The 22,234-nt window shown below is 39.1% G+C and overlaps 1 protein-coding gene across 2 annotated transcripts in view; it reads left to right on the top strand.

The window, feature by feature from the left end:
• Positions 1-261: 261 nt before the first annotated feature.
• Positions 262-22,234, top strand: part of LOC135215459 (serine/arginine repetitive matrix protein 2-like) — a 141,460-nt gene continuing 119,487 nt past the window's right edge. For both annotated transcript variants that reach the window (XM_064250184.1, XM_064250183.1), the window contains exon 1: positions 262-463. The gene's annotated coding sequence lies outside the window, so the exon portion shown is untranslated. The remainder of the gene's footprint in view (positions 464-22,234) is intronic.

Raw genomic sequence — 22,234 nt, 5'->3', positions numbered from 1 at the left:
AAGAAGAGATTAGAAGGAAGATGAGGAAGAGGGGTGTGGAGGTGGAAGGAGAGGAGGGGAGGAGGAGGAGGAGAAGCGAAGAAGAAGAAGAAGAAGAGAGAAGAGCCGAGATAGATAGAGAGAGAGAGAGAGAGAGAGGGTCGGGGAAGGGAGGGAAAGTGGAGGGGAAGGAGGAGAGAGGGGGGGACTTCTATAGCGGAGGCTCTGACGTCATATCCACGAAAATCAATACAGCAGCAGTTTAGATTCAGGTGCAGTCTGGGTCCGGGAGTCAAGTGAGTCGCGTATAAGCTCTCAGGCCCCAAGCTGAAATGGGCGATTTACACGGCTAGTAACGTTTCTTAGTTAAGTATCAGGCAGTGTTTGACGTCGGTCAGTGTAGTGAGTGATCAGTGGGGAGGCCCTTGCTTGAGAGTGGCGCTAGGATTCTCCTTTTACAGCATGGCACAGCCATGGGGACAAGGTGAGTGCACACACACACATATACACACACGCACGCACACACCCAAACACACACACGCACACTTCATCATCAGCTGAGCACAAGTGCGATCATGAATGAAAATACTCAGCTTCTCACTCACTCAGACTCATTTTCCTCATGTTTTCCTCACGCCCACGGGGCCAGGGCACGCCTCGGCCGCCCATGCCCTGCCCCCGGAGAGGCGACGGGCCCGTGTGTGCTTCAGGGGAATGAGCGAGGTTTGGAAGATGTTGGAAGCCGTGGCGCGGGTGTGGGCGGTGGTGGCTGCCACGGATGGCGCCTGACGTCACTCAACACGGCGGGATGCTGTGTGTGTGTGTGTGTGTGTGTGTGTGTGCGATGTTCACACCCACACGCCCACCTAAGTTGACTGCTAACACCGCGAGACAGGCACGAGGAACACGCCCACGCCCACAGAATGTGACACACAAACACACACCACAAGTCTCGTCCGAATCCGGACACCCGTCGTCTCCGAGTTCTGGAAGAGGCGCCCAACTTCCAGAAGACTTGATTCACAACACATACACAAGTGCCAATGTCTCTGGCGGCGGCGGTGGCGGTGGGAGGCAGGCAATGCTGCGGGCATTCCCTCTAAGAAGGAGGACACCCAGATTTTTCGCACACTGTCTTTTTTTTTTAATAACATTAGTGTCTAATGGCCACCTTTCAATTGTTATCCATCCTCGAGGAATGAAATCAACGCGAGAGTTGAATGTCCCTTAGAGAACTGAGTGTTGAGCCCATTTCTTCCACATTCTTTCAAATGATTTACATTATATAGTCACTGTATCATGCAATAATGATATTAAATTAGTACAGCTGATATTTTCCTCCGCATTCATCCCGGCGAAACAGGAGTGGGAGCTCTGACGTGTCTGTTAGGTTGTCAAATAAGTGATAAACAGAATTTTATCGATTCAGAAATACTCTGCTTAAAACCATCTATCACTGACATTTTACCCATTATCATGCTTTTTGTAATGATTCACTTGTAGGAACGTTCCTGAATGTATTCATAAATACTTTTGGAATTACTGACTTTAACTACTCATACATATTGGGTTTTCTTGTGTATTAATATCAGTCAGTAAGACGAGTTCAACGTCTATTAAAATACTAAAACAAAATAAAAATGACACTACAAATGATTAGTCTCCTAATCACGTCATTGTATCCGGGATGTTTTCCTTTTTGCCTCAAAATACCTATGGGAGTAAATTCTTTTGAATTGACCACAGATGCAATTTTTCCAGCATTATCATGAAAGCAACGAATTGTTATAATTGCCTTTGAAGTCACTGAAATACAATGGGGAAACTTTTTCGTCTTCTTCTTCTTCTTCTTCTCTCTCTCTCTCTCTCTCTCTCTCTCTCTTCTCTCTCTCTCTCTCTCTGTTTCATGTTTTGCTTTGTGGCGTTACCCAACCCCCGCCCCACCCCTCTTTTTTTTATTTTTTTTATTATAGAATGAAAGCCGTAATCACAAGTTTCCGAACTTTAATGCAAATAGGTTACGTCATTCTTTTGGGGGCGAGACTCGCATCGGTTATGTATTTATTCTGGAATGATTTTTTTTTCTTTTTTCTTTTTTACCTGAGAGCTTTATATACGGAGATGTCAACAATGCAATTTTTACACGCGCCGTCGGAGCGTCTTTGTAAATAGGAAGTCGATTTATGACTGTCAAAAAACGGAAAATTTTGAGATTCGCCATAAAATATGATTTGCCCCATCTGAATAATTTTGTTAATGATGACATTAATTTCTAATGAAGGCCTCAATTTATTATTATTATTATTATTATTATTATTATTATTATTATTATTATTATTATTATTATTATTATTATTGTTGTTGTTGTTGTTGTTGTTGTTGTTGTTTGGAAAATAATCCGAAATACACACGGTGATTTTAAACGGTACGTTTCCGTGTAGAAGATAACAATTAAGAAATTTTTTTTTCAATTACGCTAATGATAACGACCTAGTCTGTGACAGTAAACATGTTTATCGCAAAACATGCGTAAACGCCCATGTTTATGGTGGAAGCAATAATTAGATAGAAAATTACTTATTACTTTACACTGCGAAGAAGAACATTTGCATAGGTTTAAAAGAATTATCTAAGTGCTTCAAACTAATGAACAAACACTACTACTACTACTAATATTACTACTAGTCTACTACTATTAGCATGAATGACAAGACAGCAACAGCGCTAATTCTTCAACGTAAAAAACCATGAGTCATGTTGCAGACCTTCATGTCGGCCATTCTTCTTTTGTTTTCTCTTTGTTATATAAACTTCTTATTTTGAAAACTGTTGTCACTTGCAAACTAAATCCCCCACCCCCTTTCTTTTCTACTCTATAAATATAAGCCTAACTTAACTAGTGTCATTATATTGCCGTCGGTGTCCCAGCGACAATAAATTTAAGAGGCGCTGTTTAGGAAGGTCAATATCGACCTACAGTGAATGTAACACAAACTCGAGAGGTCACGTCAGGTCACGAACCTGTTTGTCAAGTTATACAATTCTTCTATAGTTTTCTTGTTCAATGGCGAAACTCTTTTGGAATCAGAAGTCTTGGAACAATCTATGTATTGATTCCAGGATTCCAATTCCAGGTCGTCCAAGTAATATGCATTTGTGATTTAATGCCGGAATCAGCGTTCTGAATGTCAAGGTGAACGGGAGGAGGGACTGCTTCCATGAAGAGAGAGAAAGGAGTCTCGCTGGAATATTCTGTTCTCCCGGCGTGTCTCAGAGGAGACTCTTGACAATAAGTTCAGCAAGAGCTTGGGTCGCAGGAAAGATTTTTCACTTATGTTTGTTCAATTGTATTCCACGTAGGAAAATGAAAATGGTTTATCTCAGAAAATGCCCAGCAGTTTCGTCCTCCAATGGACCTCTTCTTGGCGCTTTCCTTAATAAACGCTTCAAGAAGAGGTCCACTGGAGGACGAAATTGTTGGGCATTTTCTGAGATAAACCATTTTCATTTCCCTATGTGGGATACAACTGAATTACCATATCTTCGTGCCTAAGAAGATTACCAGTATTTATGTTTGTGTTTAGAAGCTCTCTTAACGTTTAGATCTGACAGGATAGATAGGACGAAACATTCTTCAACGAGTTCACCCTTCAAATTAAATATTAGTTACCCTCTCTGGCAAAGAGTCCCGTTTTCAAGTTCAGCACTGAACGTTTCTGTCAGGTGAAAAGTCTACTGCTAAATCTAAACCATAATAATCAGTAACTTTTAAAGTAAAAAGGTTTCACTTCTGCAAACTTAACCTTTGATAATTCGCGATAAATGAACATTCTTCCATCGTTTCAGGCTCTTTTCAGTTTGCAACTGGCTCCAGATTCTTTGATGAAACTGACCTTAAATAGCCGGCATTAGAGAAATGTCTGGCTCTGCACTAGAGGTTAAACAGCTCTAATAGCTTGCAACAGATGAGAGATTTTTCCTGAATGAAAAGTTCTAATCAGACTGTGGTAAGGAAAGACTCTTTTATCGTGTTTGCCTCCATTGTTTTACACTGTAGAAGACTCATGTTAATACCTTTGCCTTGACAATTTACTACAGGAAAACCATTTCATTCGTCATATTCAATCCTAATATCTGTGAAGTATTCGTAAATGTCGAACCTTAGTTATGTTTGGACATCGTTATCTTAGACTTTTGTGAAAGAAAGTCCTAATCCACTATCCACTGTCTAAGTTAAACAAATCTTTCTAATTATTCTGTAGTGATTCAATCACATTATTTAATCGTTGTTCAGTTGTTAAACATCATTACCCTAACTTTTTTATATATAAAGGTTAGGACACTTCCTCGTCGTCCCTTTATCATGGTCAGAAACTCTCTTTGGGTTAGACCTTCCCATTTTGGTAGGGGGTGAGATCTTCCTCTTTCATCCTTTTGTAGTGTTTGATCCCATCTCGTTCCCTAACATAAAGGACAGAGACTGACGGAACCCTGTTTCCCTACGCTTCTTTGAGGGCTAGGTCCCCTTTTCCATAGTTTTTTTTTATTTTTTCCTTCGTGAAAAAACTACCCAAATCTAAATCTAATACTTTTGAGTTGCCTATACAGACTCTTACTCTTGGAACGGATGTCACACGTTAATATCTTTGTAACTATGGAAATATATACAAGTAAATATTCACTGAATAGTAATGGAACAACGGCATGTTGTTGGCAGTAGCGAAACTATTATCACAACTATACGTACTGCCATGAAGTTATTGATTTCATATGCTGTGTGCTATCACTCGAAACGTGAGACTAAATTCAAAATGGCAGGAGAGAGAGAGAGAGAGAGAGAGAGAGAGAGAGAGAGAGAGAGAGTTCCTCTCTTTTCTACACCTACTCCACTGCCTCTACTTTCTCTCGCGCACTTTGGTTCGGCAACTGTTTCCATTCTATCCTATTCTTCGAAAGCTCATGCAAACGTAACACCAAACAGAAAAAAAACAATAGAAAACGAATAACGAGAGGAGCACAGAGCATAAAAAGAAAGCAAAACTAAGACACCATCCAGAGAGAGAGGCGACGATGCCCGCGAAGAGCACGTGAATGGATGAATAATTGAATGCAAAATGTTCATCTTGAAAGGTTATAGGGCAGGGAGACAAATGCGCTGCTATTTGCGTCCCGTCCTTCTGGGAGAAGAACTAAAGGGTCTCTCGTCTCCGGGACCTCTCATTCATTGCTTTCCTGTTTACATTTAACTGGCAGTAATCCCATCCTCTCTTACCCCCCTCCCCTCACCCCCAGCCCCAAACCCTCTTGTAATGACGTTGACGTTACCCTACGTTAGGAGTATTAAGAGATTTGACTCAAATGTGAAGGCCGACGGTAAGGGCGATAGAGTGATCTGATAGGAAATGGGGAGAGAACAACGATTAATCTTTCCATATGTGAACCGGATATATAGATATAGACAGCCATGCAGTTAGCGTAAGAGAGTTCAGAAGGCATTGGGGAGATTACAGAGTAATCCTCAAACAGGCAGGTTGCAAGATGATAATTCTCTGTAATGGTTCAATATACACTTTGTGGAGAATGTCCCGATATCAGTAGAATTTGCAAAAATGAAGAGAATGATAATAGCTTTGATCCAGATGCCAGGTCCAACTAAGGCTGAAACTTTGAGAAACCCTCTGAGGCAGTAGTAACTATCTTAAAAGAGTATTTCGCCACTTATCTGAGGCCCTACATTATTCCAGTTATTCGGAATAAGTGCATTTTCATTATTCCAGTTATTACCTTCCCTAACGAAAACGACGTATCTTCTTTCACGACAAAATATGACGTGTTTTCAATTTTCGAAGATGGTCGCCCCCTTTGTTACTCAATGCCATCCGATGGGTAAACTAAATTAATCACATATCAGAATAAACCTCAAACGCCTTATATTATCTGTGAATTAATTTACATACAGCCAAAACTAATGAGATTTGTCCTCGCCATTACTATTAATGTTGACAGTTCCTACTGCAAGTACGATATGTGTGTGCAACAAAGTTAAGACAGCTTGGAATCGAGTCCCCTATTACTAGAAGCTGGAAAAAACCAGTAATATTGCGTCATCATTAATGAGTGAGGCCGCTGAATGACTAGCTTTCACCATAAAAGAGAGAGAGAGAGAGAGAGAGAGAGAGAGAGAGAGAGAGAGAGAGAGAGAGAGAGATTATCTTTGTTCATACGCGATATACGAACAGCTGCATCGTGTATGTAACTATCTTTTTTAATATGATGTCTATATTAGGAAAAACGTAATTTGAATAACTGTTTGAAGTTTGTTATTTAACTGAGGCAATGGCGAAATGACTGTCATCTGAGGCCAATTTTGTAATAATTGTAATAATAATAATACTGTTGAATAAAATAGCAGAATTCAGCGATAATCTTAAATATCATCTTTTCTATTTTTCTTATTACTCGCTTTTCTGACTCAGCGATACTTCTTCCAATAACAACAACAACAACAACAACAATAATAATAATAATAATAATAATAATAATAATAATAATAATAATAATAATAATATAATAATAATAATAATAATAATAATAATAATAATAATAATAATAGCTTTTGCCCGCTCCCCGTAAAAAAGTTGACAGATGTTGCCTAACAATCAGTAATTTCGTTCTGTGGGTTACCAGCTATCAATGACTCGTAAGGTCCACGGAAAAGAATTTTCATAAAAATCTACAAGAATAGAATATGATTTCAACTTATTCAGAGATGACAACAGAAAAGCCTACAAGGTATAAAGTTTTGCTCAAGTGGAGGTCGCCGGTGTGGCAGAAATGCAAACTTGAATGAAAGTTTCAATTACTTTTACTTGATCAGTTTATATCTTCCTTTGTTAGGAGTTTCACACAAGCTAATTGTTGCCCGATTTTGACATAACGCGAATGTGATATGAACTTTCAAAGACAGCCTATTTTTCAATACTAGCTGACCAACACAGCACTGCCCGGGGTAACTCTGAGTGGCAACCGATAAACTCTCTCTTTCTCTCTCTCTCTCTCTCTCTCTCTCTCTCTCTCTCTCTCTCTCTCTCCAACCTTCTCTGTTTCTTACCCTCTTTCTCTCTTTCTTCTCCCTAATACCCACTCTACTCTCCCTCTCTCACTTCCTCTCCCTCTCACTCTCTCTCTCTGTCACACCCTGCCCAACCCCGACCCCGTTTGGTGCCATTGATATCTTACCCCCACAGTCTTCGATAGTAAGTCATATTTAGTATATATACCGAGAATCGAAAGTCATATTATTTCCTACTTTACAGAAAATTAGGTATGATAAATTCGTAACGTTATTAAGTCTATGGGCTAAACCAGCCCCGTTTCAGGGAAGGCGCCCCGCCCCCTCCGGCGCCTTTGGTGCCTTTAGTTGCATGAAACCTCATTATAAACCATCTTAGGGGTCCCCACTATAACCCTGCCAGGTTTCATGGCCATCGGACCAGCCGTTTGGCCGTGATTGAATGACAGACGGACGGACAGACATAACGGCCATTATAGTAAGAAGATAATGAAGCATGTACAGTATAAAGGTCTACCTACTACAGATGCATCATGAGTTTGCAGTTACTCAGCAAGAGTGTTTGATGTTTAATGAAAAATTTCTCACACACGCGACATTCCAAGTGAACAAAAAGTATCGGCAGTTTAATAAATAAGAATACCATATCGAGATGGAGCATTTTAGAACTCGAAGTTCTGCAGTGATGAATGAAGGAGTGCAAGATGCAAATACGCTGCAACAGAGTGACAGAGACCACTACCATGATCAAGGTGCACACCACTGTCGCACAGGGAATAAATCCACGCACGGTCATTCAGAACTGGTTACATATGATTAATGCTTCCGCTCACATCACAAACGGGGTGAAGTGTTTACTCGTGATATACTTAATCCCTCGTCTTTAGTGTTAGGGGGGTAGTTCTGACGATAGATTCGCGTAAACAAATGCCTTTCTATAAGTCAATATGTTATCCGTGTTCAGACAAGTGGCATGGTTTAGAATTGGGTTCAGTGTCCTTGTTTTTAGGTCCAGCACTGTATTTGCTCCCAAAAAGTAGACGTAATGAAACCTTTACCAATGTACCCCGTGAGTAGTGCCGTCAGTGCACCCCATGCAGTGTAATGTAGGCATTACTTAAGGTTCTTAGCAGCATCCCTTCGGGCAGGCTGCAATCCCCTTTCTTTCATTTTGCTGTACCTCCATTCGTATTCTCTTTCTTCAGTCTTACTCTCCACCCTCTCCTAACAATTAATTCACAGGGCAACTGCGATGTTTTCCACCCTTTACACCTTTTCAAACCTTTTCACTGTCAGTTTCCGTTTCACCCCTGAATGGCCTTAGTTGCCCCAGTGCTTGACACGTGTGCCAAAAGTCTATAAATCAATCAATCAACCAATCAACCTTACCAATGTATGGAACTGTAATTTATGGATTGCTTATTTTATATTCATTGTTCAATTGCTGGTACTTTATGCAAACAATTTTCGAATCCCGTGTTGCATTCACTCACGTAAGGTAAAATGTTGCATTTCTCCGTAAAAAAAGACAGGTGACGCTTAGAACTATCTCTTCTCGAGATAGGTACTACTTGTATATCGTGTTTCATCCAGACATTCATTTCAAATGAAAAGTAGTCGAGTTCGCTACGTCTTCTTTCGAACCCAACGGGGAGGAAAAGAAAAGAGAAACTCCCCAGTTTCTGAGCCAAACCCGGTTAGGGGAGGGTGGTCCAGCGGGGGACTGGGCAGGGAAGGGCAGGGCAGGGCTGGGTTCCGACTACTTCAAGCTCGCATGGGCGACGCCCACGCACAGTCTCACGCCCACTCGGTCAATTAAGGGGAGACGGAGGAGATCTCTGTATCGCCTCTCGCGAGCGGGGCGATGAGATGTAGATGTTGTTTCCCGAAACATTTAAAACTTATCTTGCCAGTCTTCCCCGAGGGCATCAAAAGACGACGCCGGACGTTAATGACGCTATTAGAAACCTAATAGTGTCATCAGCGTTCAACGTTCGCAAACACTTCGCTGTGTTCACGAAGGCCCCACGCGTGGGAAAAAAAAAAACAACTTAAATCGAAAGTGGGAAAATGAAAAGGATTCTCTTTTTCGATTATCGTCAGTCAGTCCTGACTATTGAGGAAAACTATCCACGTTAGATTGATGTTATTACAGATGGTTGATGTCAAGGATATGTATGACTGCAGGCCCGCAAAGAAATGCACTTTTATACACACACATATACACACACCCATTCTGTTTCTTTGTGTACATGAGTGAGTGAAATCAATGACTCGGCTCATTGATTGTAAATAGCAAGGTACTCCTCAATTCCAGCTCGTAATTTAGTAATATCTTTAAATAATTCCCCGCAATGAAAAGGCTGAAATTCGAACAGGGAGTCAACGGAGAGGACTCTCTCTCTCTCTCTCTCTCTCTCTCTCTCTCTCTCTCTCTCTCTCTCTCTCTCCTTTCACGCCGGGCTTCGAACCCGGGTCAAGAAGAGTCGAGTTCTGGCACTCACCCATTGTGCAATGGGTGAGAGTGTTGGCACTTGACTCTTCACAGCCTCACGGCATGAAAGGAGAGTGATCTTAATTCATTTCATATTCGGATTTCAAGGTCTTCAGAGTGAAAAACCTTATTTAGGATTCAGGAACGGAGGGTAGTTGTTCTTAGAATTTTGCTGCATATGAATAAATATACAAACGTTTAGTATAATAATCTTAAAACATTCTACTTACATACATCCACAAACACACACACATTATATAAATATATATATCTGTTTGTATTTATATAACTGAATCACGCAAATGAATACATAAATAAAGGTAAAATCCACGAAGGAAAGTGAAACAATGGAGTAGCTGCTGCGAGACCTTTCGATTTTCGTCCTTTATTAGTAAAGGACGAGAAGTCGAAAGGCCTTGCAGCGGTATACTCCATTATTACACTTTCCTTCGTAGATTTTGCCTTTATATATATATATATATATATATATATATATATATATATATATATATCATATAATATATATTAAAGAAGATCAAGGGCAGGAACACGAAGAGATTCACATTATCTTTAATCCTACGTTTCGTGACAACATCGCCACATCTTCAGGGATTTTTCTACAAAATAAAGTATAAAATGTTAACATAAAATAAGAGCTGATCACAAGATCCAATAGTTGAAAATTAAAACAGTTTAATGGTAAAATTACAACTCTCATACTTAAATTACATGCACACTTGATTAAACAGACCAGAAATACCAAACAACTTACAAATGACGAGAAGAATATTTAAAAATTAAAACTAAATTACACAAAGACAAAAGTAATAAAAAATATCATAAAAAGTAAAACAGTCATATATTCACAAAACCACAGCCAAAAAAACTCAAAACCCAACCAACCTTTCAGCATCAAAGATAAAAACACACTAAAAGTAAACAACGTCAAGAGGCACAAGGAATGACAGAATAATTAGGCTAAAAACAATGGAACAGCAGAGGAATGGTTGTTTAAAGTTGGAACTCGTAGTTTGATGTTCAGAGTTTCCAAAATCAACAGTTCGTTGGGTTCCCTTGTTTGGCCAATAATTTTAAAATCATCGTAATTGACTGTAGCTTTACATTTAAAAGTATACTTCCTTATATAAGATGTTTCAGGGTTAGATAATTTACACCCAGTTCTGTAACTAACGCCCCGATGGGAATCGGCCCTGACCCTGAGAAGACGCCGGGTAGATCCAACATATTTTCCCAGATTACATCTGGGACAAGTGTATTCATAAACGACACCCGACGTCATCAAAGGGCAGAGCCGATCTTTAAACATGAAGAGCGAGCCAATGGTCTTGGGATTTTTAGGTATAAGTTTTAGATTTACGGCTCCAAAATATCTGTGCACAATCTTGGTAAACTCGTTACGAAACTCGTCTTCTCAGGGTCAGGGCCGATTCCCATCGGGGCGTTAGTTACAGAACTGGGTGTAAATTATCTAACCCTGCCCTGAAACATCTTATATAAGGAAGCATACTTTTAAATGTAAAGCTACAGTCAATTACGATGATTTTAAAATTATTGGCCAAACAAGGGAACCCAACGAACTGTTGATTTTGGAAACTCTGAACATCAAACTACGAGTTCCAACTTTAAACAACCATTCCTCTGCTGTCCCATTGTTTTTAGCCTAATTATTCTGTCATTCCTTGTGCCTCTTGACGTTGTTTACTTTTAGTGTGTTTTATCTTTGATGCTGAAAGGTTGGTTGGGTGTTGAGCTGTTTTTGGCTGTGGTTTTTGTGAATATATGACTTTTACTTTTTATGATATTTTTTATTACTTTTTGTCTTGTTGTAATTTAGTTTTAATTTTTAAATATTCTTCTCGTCATTTGTAAGTTGTTTGGTATTTCTGGTCTGTTTTAATCAAGTGTGCATGTAATTTAAGTATGAGAGTTGTAATTTTACCATTAAACTGTTTTTAATTTTCAACTATTGGATCTTGTGATCAGCTCTTATTTTATGTTAACATTTTATACTTTATTTTGTAGAAAAATCCCTGAAGATGTGGCGATGTTGTCACGAAACGTAGGATTAAAGGATAATGTGAATCTCTTCGTGTTCCTGCCCTTGATCTTTCTTTAACATGTGAATAAACGCCCTGTACGTCTGGACTGTGTCGTATAAATATATATATATATATATATATATATATATTATATATATATATTATATATATATATATATATAAAGATATATGCCACGAAGGAAAATAAAGGTTTTGTTTACGGAGCTGCCAACGTTAAGCATGAAAGTAATTTCCCTGCTCGCTATAAGAAAAGTTTGATTGATCTTAAAAGGACAATACTATCCACATTACAAAAGCTGATAAGTCAAATAGTATAGTAATTTTAGATAAAGCTGACTACATATCACGTATGCAAGCCCTACTGGATGATGAAGTGACTTATAAAAAACTAACAAAAAATCCCCTTGATCAAGTCATAAAAAACTTCAGTAGCATAGTGAAAAATATCCTTAAAGATAAAACAGAACTACTAGGCAAATTGTCAGTCAAATCTCCTTCGCTACCTTACTTGTACGGATTAGTCAACACGCACAAAGAAAATAACCCTATGCGGCCTATTATAAGTACTGTTGGTTCAATTTCATTTAAACTTTCGAAATATATCACTAAGATCTTGTCCCCGTTACTTGGAACCATTTCCGATTCTCATATATATACGTATATATAATTCTCTAGATTTAGTTGATAAATTAAACAAAATTGTTCTTTGCCCTACTGATAGATTCGTTAGTTTTGATGTATGTTCTCTTTTTACTAAAGTCCCTATAGACTCTATTTTAGAATATCTTAGTAATGAACTAACTCAGCATGAAGTACCTCTACTTATAAGTCACATTATTTCACTCACGAGTTTGTGCATTTGTGATTGTAAGTTTATATTCAATGGTGAATTTTATCAACAAATATTTGGCATGGCAATGGGAAATCCTTCATCACCACTACTCTCAAACTTGTACATGGAATTCTTTGAAAAACGCTACTTACCTAATATCATTTATATTCCTGTAAAGTGGTATTGTTATGTTGATGATATTTTAGCTGTTCTGCCTGTCGGTATTGATGAAAATTATTTACTCTCTAAATCAAATAACCAGGTACCATCGATTAAGTTTACTCTAGAATTAGAAAAAGACAATTGCCTCCCTTTCTTAGATGTTTTGATACATAGAGAACCATTTCAATGTAAATTCAGTTTTTATAGGAAACCGACCAACAATTTAAATCTTGTTCAATTCTTCTCAGGCCACCATCCTAACATAAAAATACCAATTTTTTCTTCTATGCTTTTACGAGCATTGCGCATTGTCAGTCCACAATATTTGGATCAAGAAATTGAATACATAAGAAAAATAGGGAAAGATTTATGCTATCCTTCACATATATTAGATATTTGTTATAATAAAGCCCACAACAAGTTTTACAGTGTAAGTAACACGCAGAAAGAAAATTCTAAGAACATTCTCCGTTTGCCTTATTTTAACGGATTTGAAACCATTAAATCATTGTTAAAAGCTTTTAATGTCAACCTTGTTTTTTCCTATAATAACACACTAAAAGGAATGTTAATAAAAAATGGTCCCAGAGAAAGCAACAACATAATATATAAAATTCCATGTATGGATTGTCCCTCATTTTATCTCGGACAGTCTAGCAAGGGCCTAGAAGTAAGGCTAAGCCAGCATAAATATTCTGTAAAAACTGGGCAAACATCTAATGCAATATTCATTCATTTAAGTGAAAACAACCACCGAATAAATTGGGTTGGTAGTTCAGTAATTGCAAGGTCAAGAGATGTCTTATCATGAAATCTTTTAGAACCTGCTTTAATACAACTTACTTTTCATTGTAATTTCAATGTTAGTCGAGGCCTTTTTCATTTAGACCCTTGTATTTGTAACATGTTTAAGAATGACCTCAAAGATATAATTACAGAGTTAAATAAAAATTAGTTGCCTTAGAGTTATCTTCGTTGTAATGTATGTCTAAAATGTATTGTGACTATGTTTGTGAATATGGTTTTGTTTACCAAAGTTCTGAATAGCTGTCACCTATAATCCTTTAACTGTCTTGTCCTTGTATCTGAGATGATGTCTTAAACTTTTAATTGCACCCATTGTTTATGCTTGTTTGGAAAGGTTACTCATCTTCCAGGTGTGTCGAATTCTAGGTACTAATCTCTTTATAATCCCTATCTGTCAGTTATACGAATCTTCTTGTATTGTCTTTTTCCTCATGTATGTCAGTTCATCTGCTTAGTAAAGGACGTTTAAACGTCGAAAGGTCTCGCGGATACTCCGTCGTTTATTTTCCTTCGTGGCATATATCTTTATTTATGGATTTATCACGTTTCTAACTTTCGTGATTCAGTTATACACACACACACACGCGCGCACACACACACACACACACACACACACACACACACACACATATATATAATATATATATATATAATATATATCTATATATAATATTTAAAGATTATAATTATATTATAATTATTATTATATATGTGTGTGTGTGTGTACAAAATATACTGCTGAAACACAACAGCAGAAACAGTATACACAACAACAGCAACATCAATAATAACAATAACAATAACAACAACAACAACAACAACAAAGTTTCCAAGAGGGTAAAGTTTCTTTCTGAAGATTTCACAAGTGTCATCTTCCCTGGGAATAATTCCATCATAAGTTTTCAGTCCATCGCTGTCATAGCTGGCAATCGCTCATGAGAAGTAATTCACACAATATGCTTTTTTATTTATTTATTCATTTATTATTTTTTAAATAAATCTTTTCAATTTGTTTCGTTATGTATTTGCCTCACGATTTAAAGGTTTAAACAAGTCTTTTGCTCCTCAACCATTCTTTTAATCATTTAAAGACGAAGATGAAACAATGATTCTTCCCAGTTCTGTTTCTCTGGAATGATTTTCTGTTCCCTTCCATTTTCCTGAGATCAGTTATTTCTCAATCATATTCCTAAGGTGAGTTTTCTTTAACCGTTACCTTTCACTTATTCTGACAAAAAAGACCTCATTTCCACACTTTCCCAGCAATATGCTTTCCTTTTACACTGTATTGTGATTTTTCATTTCATATTCTTCAGCAGTGAATTATTCCTCACACTTCAGTGATGTCTTCATTCACTATTTCAAGCACTGTATCTTTCCTCACATCTGAGAATGAGTTTTCCTGCTTTCTTTTTATTCATTTTTCTTACAAACTTTTCAAGCTTCTTTTTCTATACGTTTTCTGTTATGCTTTCCTCTCGGTGTTTCTTGCCACCAATTTCTACTCCATTCTTATCAAAAGCAGTATGCCATATATATATTTTTTTTATATAAAAAGCGTTAGTTATAATGATGAATATGGACGTGTACGTATATGAAACATGTTGTAATAGAGAGGACAGGTGGAAAGTGATAATAGATTTTAAAAATGACCATCATACGATGATGATGATGATGATGATGAGACGAAAAAGAGGAAAAGAAAGTGATAGGTTACTAAAAGAGAACAGTTACAATTAGGAAGACATGAATAAGGGATTAAGATAATTACAAATGCTATCCTAAAAAAGGTAATGTCAGTAGCCAAGGCGAAAAGGGGACACAAATGAAAACATAAGCCTGGGAAGAGAAGACGAGGGAGTTCAGGAGACAAGAGAAGTTAGAAGAAACCAAACGATGAGATTGGTTGTTTGTTTGTTTGTTTGTATGGTGTTTTCACGTTACATGGAACCAGCGGTTATTCAGCAACGGGACCAACGGCTTGACGTGACTTCCGAACCACGTCGAGAGTGAACTTCTATCACCAGAAATACACATCTCCCACTCATCAATGGAGTGCCCGAGAATCGAACTCACGGCCACCGAGGTGGCACGCCAACACCATACCGACCACGCCACTGAGGCTCTCCAAACGATAAGAGCAACGATCAACTGGAGCAAAAGTTTAAGGTCAGCGGCGGAGAGGAAAGCCAGGCGGGCCAAGGAGAATTTGGGCCGGGGCGAAGGAACTTCCATCATTCATGACCCAGCAGAGGGCGGACACCTGTTCTACACGTTGCCAAGGGCCAGCCGTCCGCTGCGTAAATCCCAGGGTTATTAACCAGTAATGATTCTATTCTTGGGGAACGGCCGACGCCTCCGCACTTCGGAAAATCACGGCGAAAGTCGAGAGAGAAACGGAGGTATGAACTGGATCGCGAGGTTTGCGGATACCCAGGAGGATCCGGTGAATTTCGTCCTCTGTACTTCGATTTACATAGATTTTTTGCATTATGCCAATCACTGGGGCAACTAAGGCCACTCAGCGCTGAAACGGAAACTGACAGTAGAAGGTTTGAAAGGTGTAACAGGAGGAAAACCTCAAAGCAGTTGCACTATGAAACACTTGTTAGGAAAGGGTGGACAGTAATATGGAAGAAAGACAATATGAAACTAGGTACAGTAAAAGGAATGAATGGGGTTGCAGCTGGGGACCGAAGGGACGCTGCAAAGAACCTTAAGTAATGCCTACAGTGCACCGCATGAGGTGCACTGAAGGCACTACCCCCACCTACGGATTTCGTTACTTCGGTGCATTACAGTACAATTCTACGATCGTCATTTGTTCATTGAATCATTTTTCGTTGGCCGCACAGATTAAAATGAATTTTGTTTTGTTGACTGGAGGACGCTTCCAAGATCTTTCACTGCACTGCATCTGAATGCAATGCTCTACAATGCTGGCTGTTTTTGTTTTTGTTTTTGTTTTAATCGCGAAGATATTCATACGTGACTCGCTGGGGTCCTGATTTCTCACCACAATAAGATTCCTTGTAAGAGACCGATGCGAAATCTAACTCTCTCGTCTCGCGTTTGCCACTGGACTTATTAACTGGCTTATGTCTTATTAATTGTCTATGTCTTCCGCCTTATCGTTAATTCGCCTCCTCGTTGTCCTCGTCTTGTTTTCCCTGTCGACAACGTCCAATAACCGTTCTACGGATCTTCTGCATTGAGAAAGCTTAGAGGAGATTTTCTCCTATAATTCCCATAGGAGGCAAAGAAAAGAAGACCTGTTGATACAGCAGGAAATGACTTTTTGGTACAAACAGGATCAAGTTTAAGTGAAAGCGGTTTATCTTAACGTGATTACAGTTGAAACAAATTATGACCTTTAAACGGTTGCTAATGGGTCAGTTCCATAATTTTGCAGAATATTTACATCATTCGTTGCAACCTTAACAAACAAGAGGGTACATTAATGTATACATGCAACATATCTATTAACTGGTCAAGGTAATTCAATTTCTTTCCTTAAGGATGAGACCATTCCATTTATGAATGGAAGATATCACTACCTTTACTGACTTTATAGCTTCAAGGTTAAGTCTAAATTTAACTAAAATGTAACGTTATTACAGCAAAGAGAGGTCGATAACGTCGATATAGGTCCAACAGAAACAAAAAAATCCATTTTTTATTTCTTTCCACTGAGACAGCTGATATCGATGGTTCTTTTCCAACTCGAGCCCCGTATGAAAGCGCCTTTGCCACAGTGAAAGATAGCAAGTTGGTATGCTCACCAGTCTTTGATCATGAACTCTACTTCTTCTAACCTAATTCCCTAATGACCCACTTCCAGCTCAGGCTCGCAGAAAACAATCAGAAAGGAAAGGAAAGGGGGGAGATAAGCAGCGAGAAAAGTAGGGGGACCAGAAGGAGGGAAAGAATTCCAAAGCCTGTCAGTAGAGGAGAGCAAACGATCGCTGAGGCGAACGACCGAAGTGAGGCATAATGAAGGTCACTCTCTCGGCGCGTCAGGTGAGCGTCAGGTGAGCGTCAGGTGAGCGTCAGGTGAGATGGCTTCCTATGGGAAGTGCTATCATACGCTCATCGACGATTCAGTCTCTGTCGATCGTAAAACCTGACTTATAGGGTTTCCATCAGCCGTATATCTAAGACCCTGAGGAGCCAATACCACACGAAATTCCCCCCCTTTCGCTCCCTCTAGGGTGTGGGGAGGAGGGTGTTGGTCATACCAGATGCCCTTCGTACTTGAGGGAGAGGTGTATTTTATCTATTTTTTAGCACTATGGCATACTGGTACTCCCCATAGGAGGGCAGTGCAGTCAGTGCACCTCACGCGGTGCACTGTAGGCATTACTTAGGGTTTTTTGCAGCGTGCCTTCGACCCTTAGCTGCAACCCCCTTCATTCCTTTCACTGTACCTCCGTTCATATTCTTGTCTTCCATCTTACTTTCCACCTTCTATCAATTGATTCATACTGCAACTGCTTCGAGGTTTTCCTCCTGTTACACCTTTCAAACCTTTTACAGTCAGTTTCCGTTTCAGCGCTGAATGGCCTCATAGGTCCCAGAGCTTGGCCTTTGGCCTAAATTCTATATTCAGTTCAGTTCAGTTTATATACTGGTATTGAACAGAGGATATAACGAGTATTTGCCCTCGATCACTATGGTTCTAACTAAGTTTGACAATAGCATTTAAAAAAAGTTAAGTACATTCTAGTTTAATCAGACCACTGAGGTGATCAACAGCTCTCCTAGGGCTGCCCCGAAGGATTAGAAACTTTCTATGTGGCTAGGAACCAATTGGTTACCTAGCAACGGCACCTACAGCTTTTTGTGGGATCCGAACCACATTATATCGAGAAATGAATTTCTAATCGCCAGAAATAAATTCCTCTGATGCGACGTTGGCAGAGCGGAGGAGAATATATTTAAAAGGGTTCGAATAGCTTTGCCTCGTGAACCCACACTTTTTTTTTCGTGAAAGTCGACACGACTGAAACTTGATGCCATTTGCAAGTTCAGGACAGAATTTAACGACAAAAGAACGGAGGTCTAATCCCGAAGGATGTGACAGACCGGCGTCCCAGAGGAGGAGAGGTGAAGGAAATTGGGGGCGGGAGGGGGCGAGGGGCTGGGCTGAAACAATCTCATTATTTATAAAAGCTGAAGCTAGAGAGACAGTCAGGGTAACTGCCATTTTGTAGCCCTGGCCCGAAGCAAACGAGAAAAATGAAGATATGAGTTACGCTATGAAATGACGAAATCCGAAGGAAAGGTTTCATTGTGCTATGAGAGAGGATTTGGTTATGTTCCATGTTTACTAACAATTCTTCATTACGGAAGGCATAGGGAAAAGTTTAAGGGACAATGGAATGATAACTTGTATTAGTATTAAAACGCGCGCAACTGAAACACATTCGTACGAATTTACAAACGCCCTGAGCACGAAGCTTTTTTCCCTTTTTTTCAAAAAACAATTTGTTTACGTCGTTACTCTCCACCACCGCGATATATCCGAAGAGCTCGACATTTCTGGCGTTTGCCCTCTAAAAATAAACCCATTTTCTTTGCATAGATGAAATCAGTATTTATATTTAGCCTGAGAAGAAGATGAAAGACGCTCCTTCTAATTCTGTTTCTTCTTCTTCTTCTTCTTCTTCTTTTACGATAAGGCAGATTCGAATTGTTGCTTGCATCTGTTTTGCCTCTCTTTTGGGTGCGATAAACAATATTTCTCTGGTGAGGATGATTTAAATGGATTGGAGGAAATGAGATGTAATTGTTTAGAGGAGTCTCTCTCTCTCTCTCTCTCTCTCATCTCTCTCTCTCTCTCTGTATATATTATATATATATATATATATATATATATATATATATAATATATTGAGGGATTCTGGGAACATTCTCTCTCTCTCTCTCTCTCTCTCTGTATACATACATACTCAAGTATATAAATACACACACACACATATTATATATATATATATATATATATATATATATATATATATATATAGAGAGAGAGAGGAGAGAGAGAGAGAGAGAGAGAGAGAGAGAGAGACGAGAGAGAGAGAGAAATGTTCCCAGAATCCCTCAATGTAAATATTCTTTTGAGAGATGAAATATTTTTTTATCTCCACTCCACTCGGACAAGTGCACCAAGTATCTTTTCAAAAGAAACAAAACACTGAAATAAATGAGGTGGAATCCTGTGGAGACCGGAGAGAGGAGATATGGCTCTAAGGACACTCGTCTTCCCTCTTGAATACTTTTCAGGGAGGGGAGAGGGGATAGGGGTGGGGAGGTGCGGGGGGCGGCGTCTCTGTCCTCATCCACTCCAGCAGGGCTGATTATACCAATAATTTTCGTCTCGTCTTTTGTTATTAATGATCTGATTAATGCAGCGAAGTGGCAACTCTCCTCCTCCTCTTCTTCTTCTTCCTCCTTCTCTACCGCCGACAAAAGTCATTTTGTTGGGCGTCGCTGCAGCCTTTCTATTGTCTTTTCAACGGCTCAAAATGCCTCGCTAAGTGTGGCGCCTCCGCTCGTCAGGATCTCTCGCTCTTAAGACCCCTCTGTGCTGCTGCTGCTGCTGCTGCTGCTGTTGTTGTTGTAGGAGTTGTTGTTGTTAGTGTCGCTTTTGTTGTTGGAGCTATGGCAGCACTGAGGTCCCTTTGTTCCCCTAAATGAAACCGCGGTTCGTTGTACTCCTTTATGCCATGACTGTACGGTTTTGATTTAAGAAATGAGGTCCCTTTCATTCCACAGCTAAGATTGTAGGCTTGTCTTTTTTTTAACGTGGGAATTTGGATCTTCTTCTTCTTCTTCTTCTTCTTCTTCTTCTTCTTCTTCTTCTTCTTCTTTTCTTCTTCTTCTTCAAAGGAAAGGGCACAACCGTCTGATATCGTGATATCTCGAGAGGGATCAGAAAATGTTCGTTTATCTTCCACGAATGGTACCACTTCTCGTCATTGTTTTAGTGTGAAAATTTAGCGTCTAAAGCCTCAATAGAGAGGGTAGATGCTACAGTTCTTTATCGAAAGTGACTTGATTGAGTGGTAATCTGTCTGCGTTAGAGACTGGAAAAGCAAATCATTTCCTTCTTTGAAGATTTATAGAACTCACAATAAATTTGGGCATGTGTACATGCAAACAATATGCACTAGCGTACATTTGTTAAACACTATTTTCATCTGTTGCTGAGAGGTTTAGTTTTCATTTGTATTATGTCCGTCATCCTTCTCCAAACAATTTACACTTCTTTATATATAAAATGTCATTGTTTTCCGAAAGTTGAATTCCTTTTTTTTAAGCTTTCGCCTTGATCTGATCTTTTATTTATTTTGGTAAATGTTGCTATTATTAAAAAACGCGTGCAAAACTATTTTTATTATATTATTGTTATTATTAAAGTACACATGCAAAATCATGTTTTAATTAATTAGACATTCATAGCAAGGGTGACAGAGCGTACACGTACATACCCATAAATCACGTCACTACAAAAAAATACACACATAAGAATTTCTCCGATACGTGACTGTACACACAAACGTAGCACATACATCTTCCTCAAAACGCTGGGAAAGAAACGGCCCCCTCCCATTGATACAAGTTCCAAGAACAGCTAAAAGTTAAACTTTTAAATGAATTCGTGGCGTTTCTCTTCTCAGAGGATTTGCTAACGTAGTTTTGCTTTCTAGGCTATAAGTGGAGGAATCCTTCTAAGAATCTCAAGTGAGAGAGGGTTTGATTCCCAAGTTCCTTTCTGAAGTGAAAGGGAAGACGACGAAAGAGACGACAGGGAAATGGCGCAAGGAACAACCATAAAAGTAGTAAACGGAGTTTGTTCACTTAGCCAGTTTATGAATGAAGGCAAAGAGGAAGAAGGAAAAGCGACGAGAAAGAAGACGAGGAAATGGGAGAGGAGAGGAGAGAGAGGAAAAATGTAAGACAGGAGACTGGAATATGAAGGAGCAACTAGATATGGAAAATAAAATACGAAGCAAAAGTTGAATGAAAATGAAAGAAAATGACAGAAAAACTAACAAGAAAAAACTATAAGATCAAAATGATCAAGAACAGGAGTATTAGTATGAAAGAGTAACTATAAACATAGAAAGACAGAAAAAGAGAGTAGGAAAAAATTACGGATGATGTCAAGGAGACAGTCAAAAAAAAACATACACATGGGCAATATAATATGCTTTTATTAGGCGTATATAGGGGCAAAACACACACACACACACACACACACACACGTAAGAGTGGGGAAAGAAAAGCAAGAAAGTATACAAATGAATAATGCAATAATTCGCCATAACTGTTATTATCCTCATGACTAAAAACACTCAACCGGAGGCTTATGACTGGGACCACTAAGACAACTCATATAGAGGCTCTGGTATTTTATGCAGTCGGTAGCTTTCAATCTATGACCACACATGCGAAAGTAGGACAGTCTGCCCAGAAGAGCGAAAGGCGTTCAGCAGCAATAAGAGTCAGAGAGCCAGGCCTCGTGACATCTTAACTGTTAGGCGGAACTTTCAATAAGGGAGATAACACCGAAGACGCCGCGATGGGAAGTCTGGGAAGGGGCAGGACTCCGGGGTCATTTGAACCGGTGGAAAATGAAGTGAGAGAGAGAGAGAGAGAGAGAGAGAGAGAGAGAGAGAGAGAGAGAGAGAGAAGGGAGGGGGGGAGTTAAGGAGCCTAAAATTGATAGATAGATAGACAGATAGACACATGGGAAGACAATAGTAATACGTTTCATACTAGTATTTGACGTGACTTTTTTT

This window comes from Macrobrachium nipponense, chromosome 5, assembly GCF_015104395.2.
Source record: "Macrobrachium nipponense isolate FS-2020 chromosome 5, ASM1510439v2, whole genome shotgun sequence".
Classification (NCBI taxonomy): Eukaryota; Metazoa; Arthropoda; class Malacostraca; order Decapoda; family Palaemonidae; genus Macrobrachium; species Macrobrachium nipponense.
Note: the sequence above shows the minus strand (reverse complement) of the source record. Positions and strands in the feature narration are given on the sequence as shown.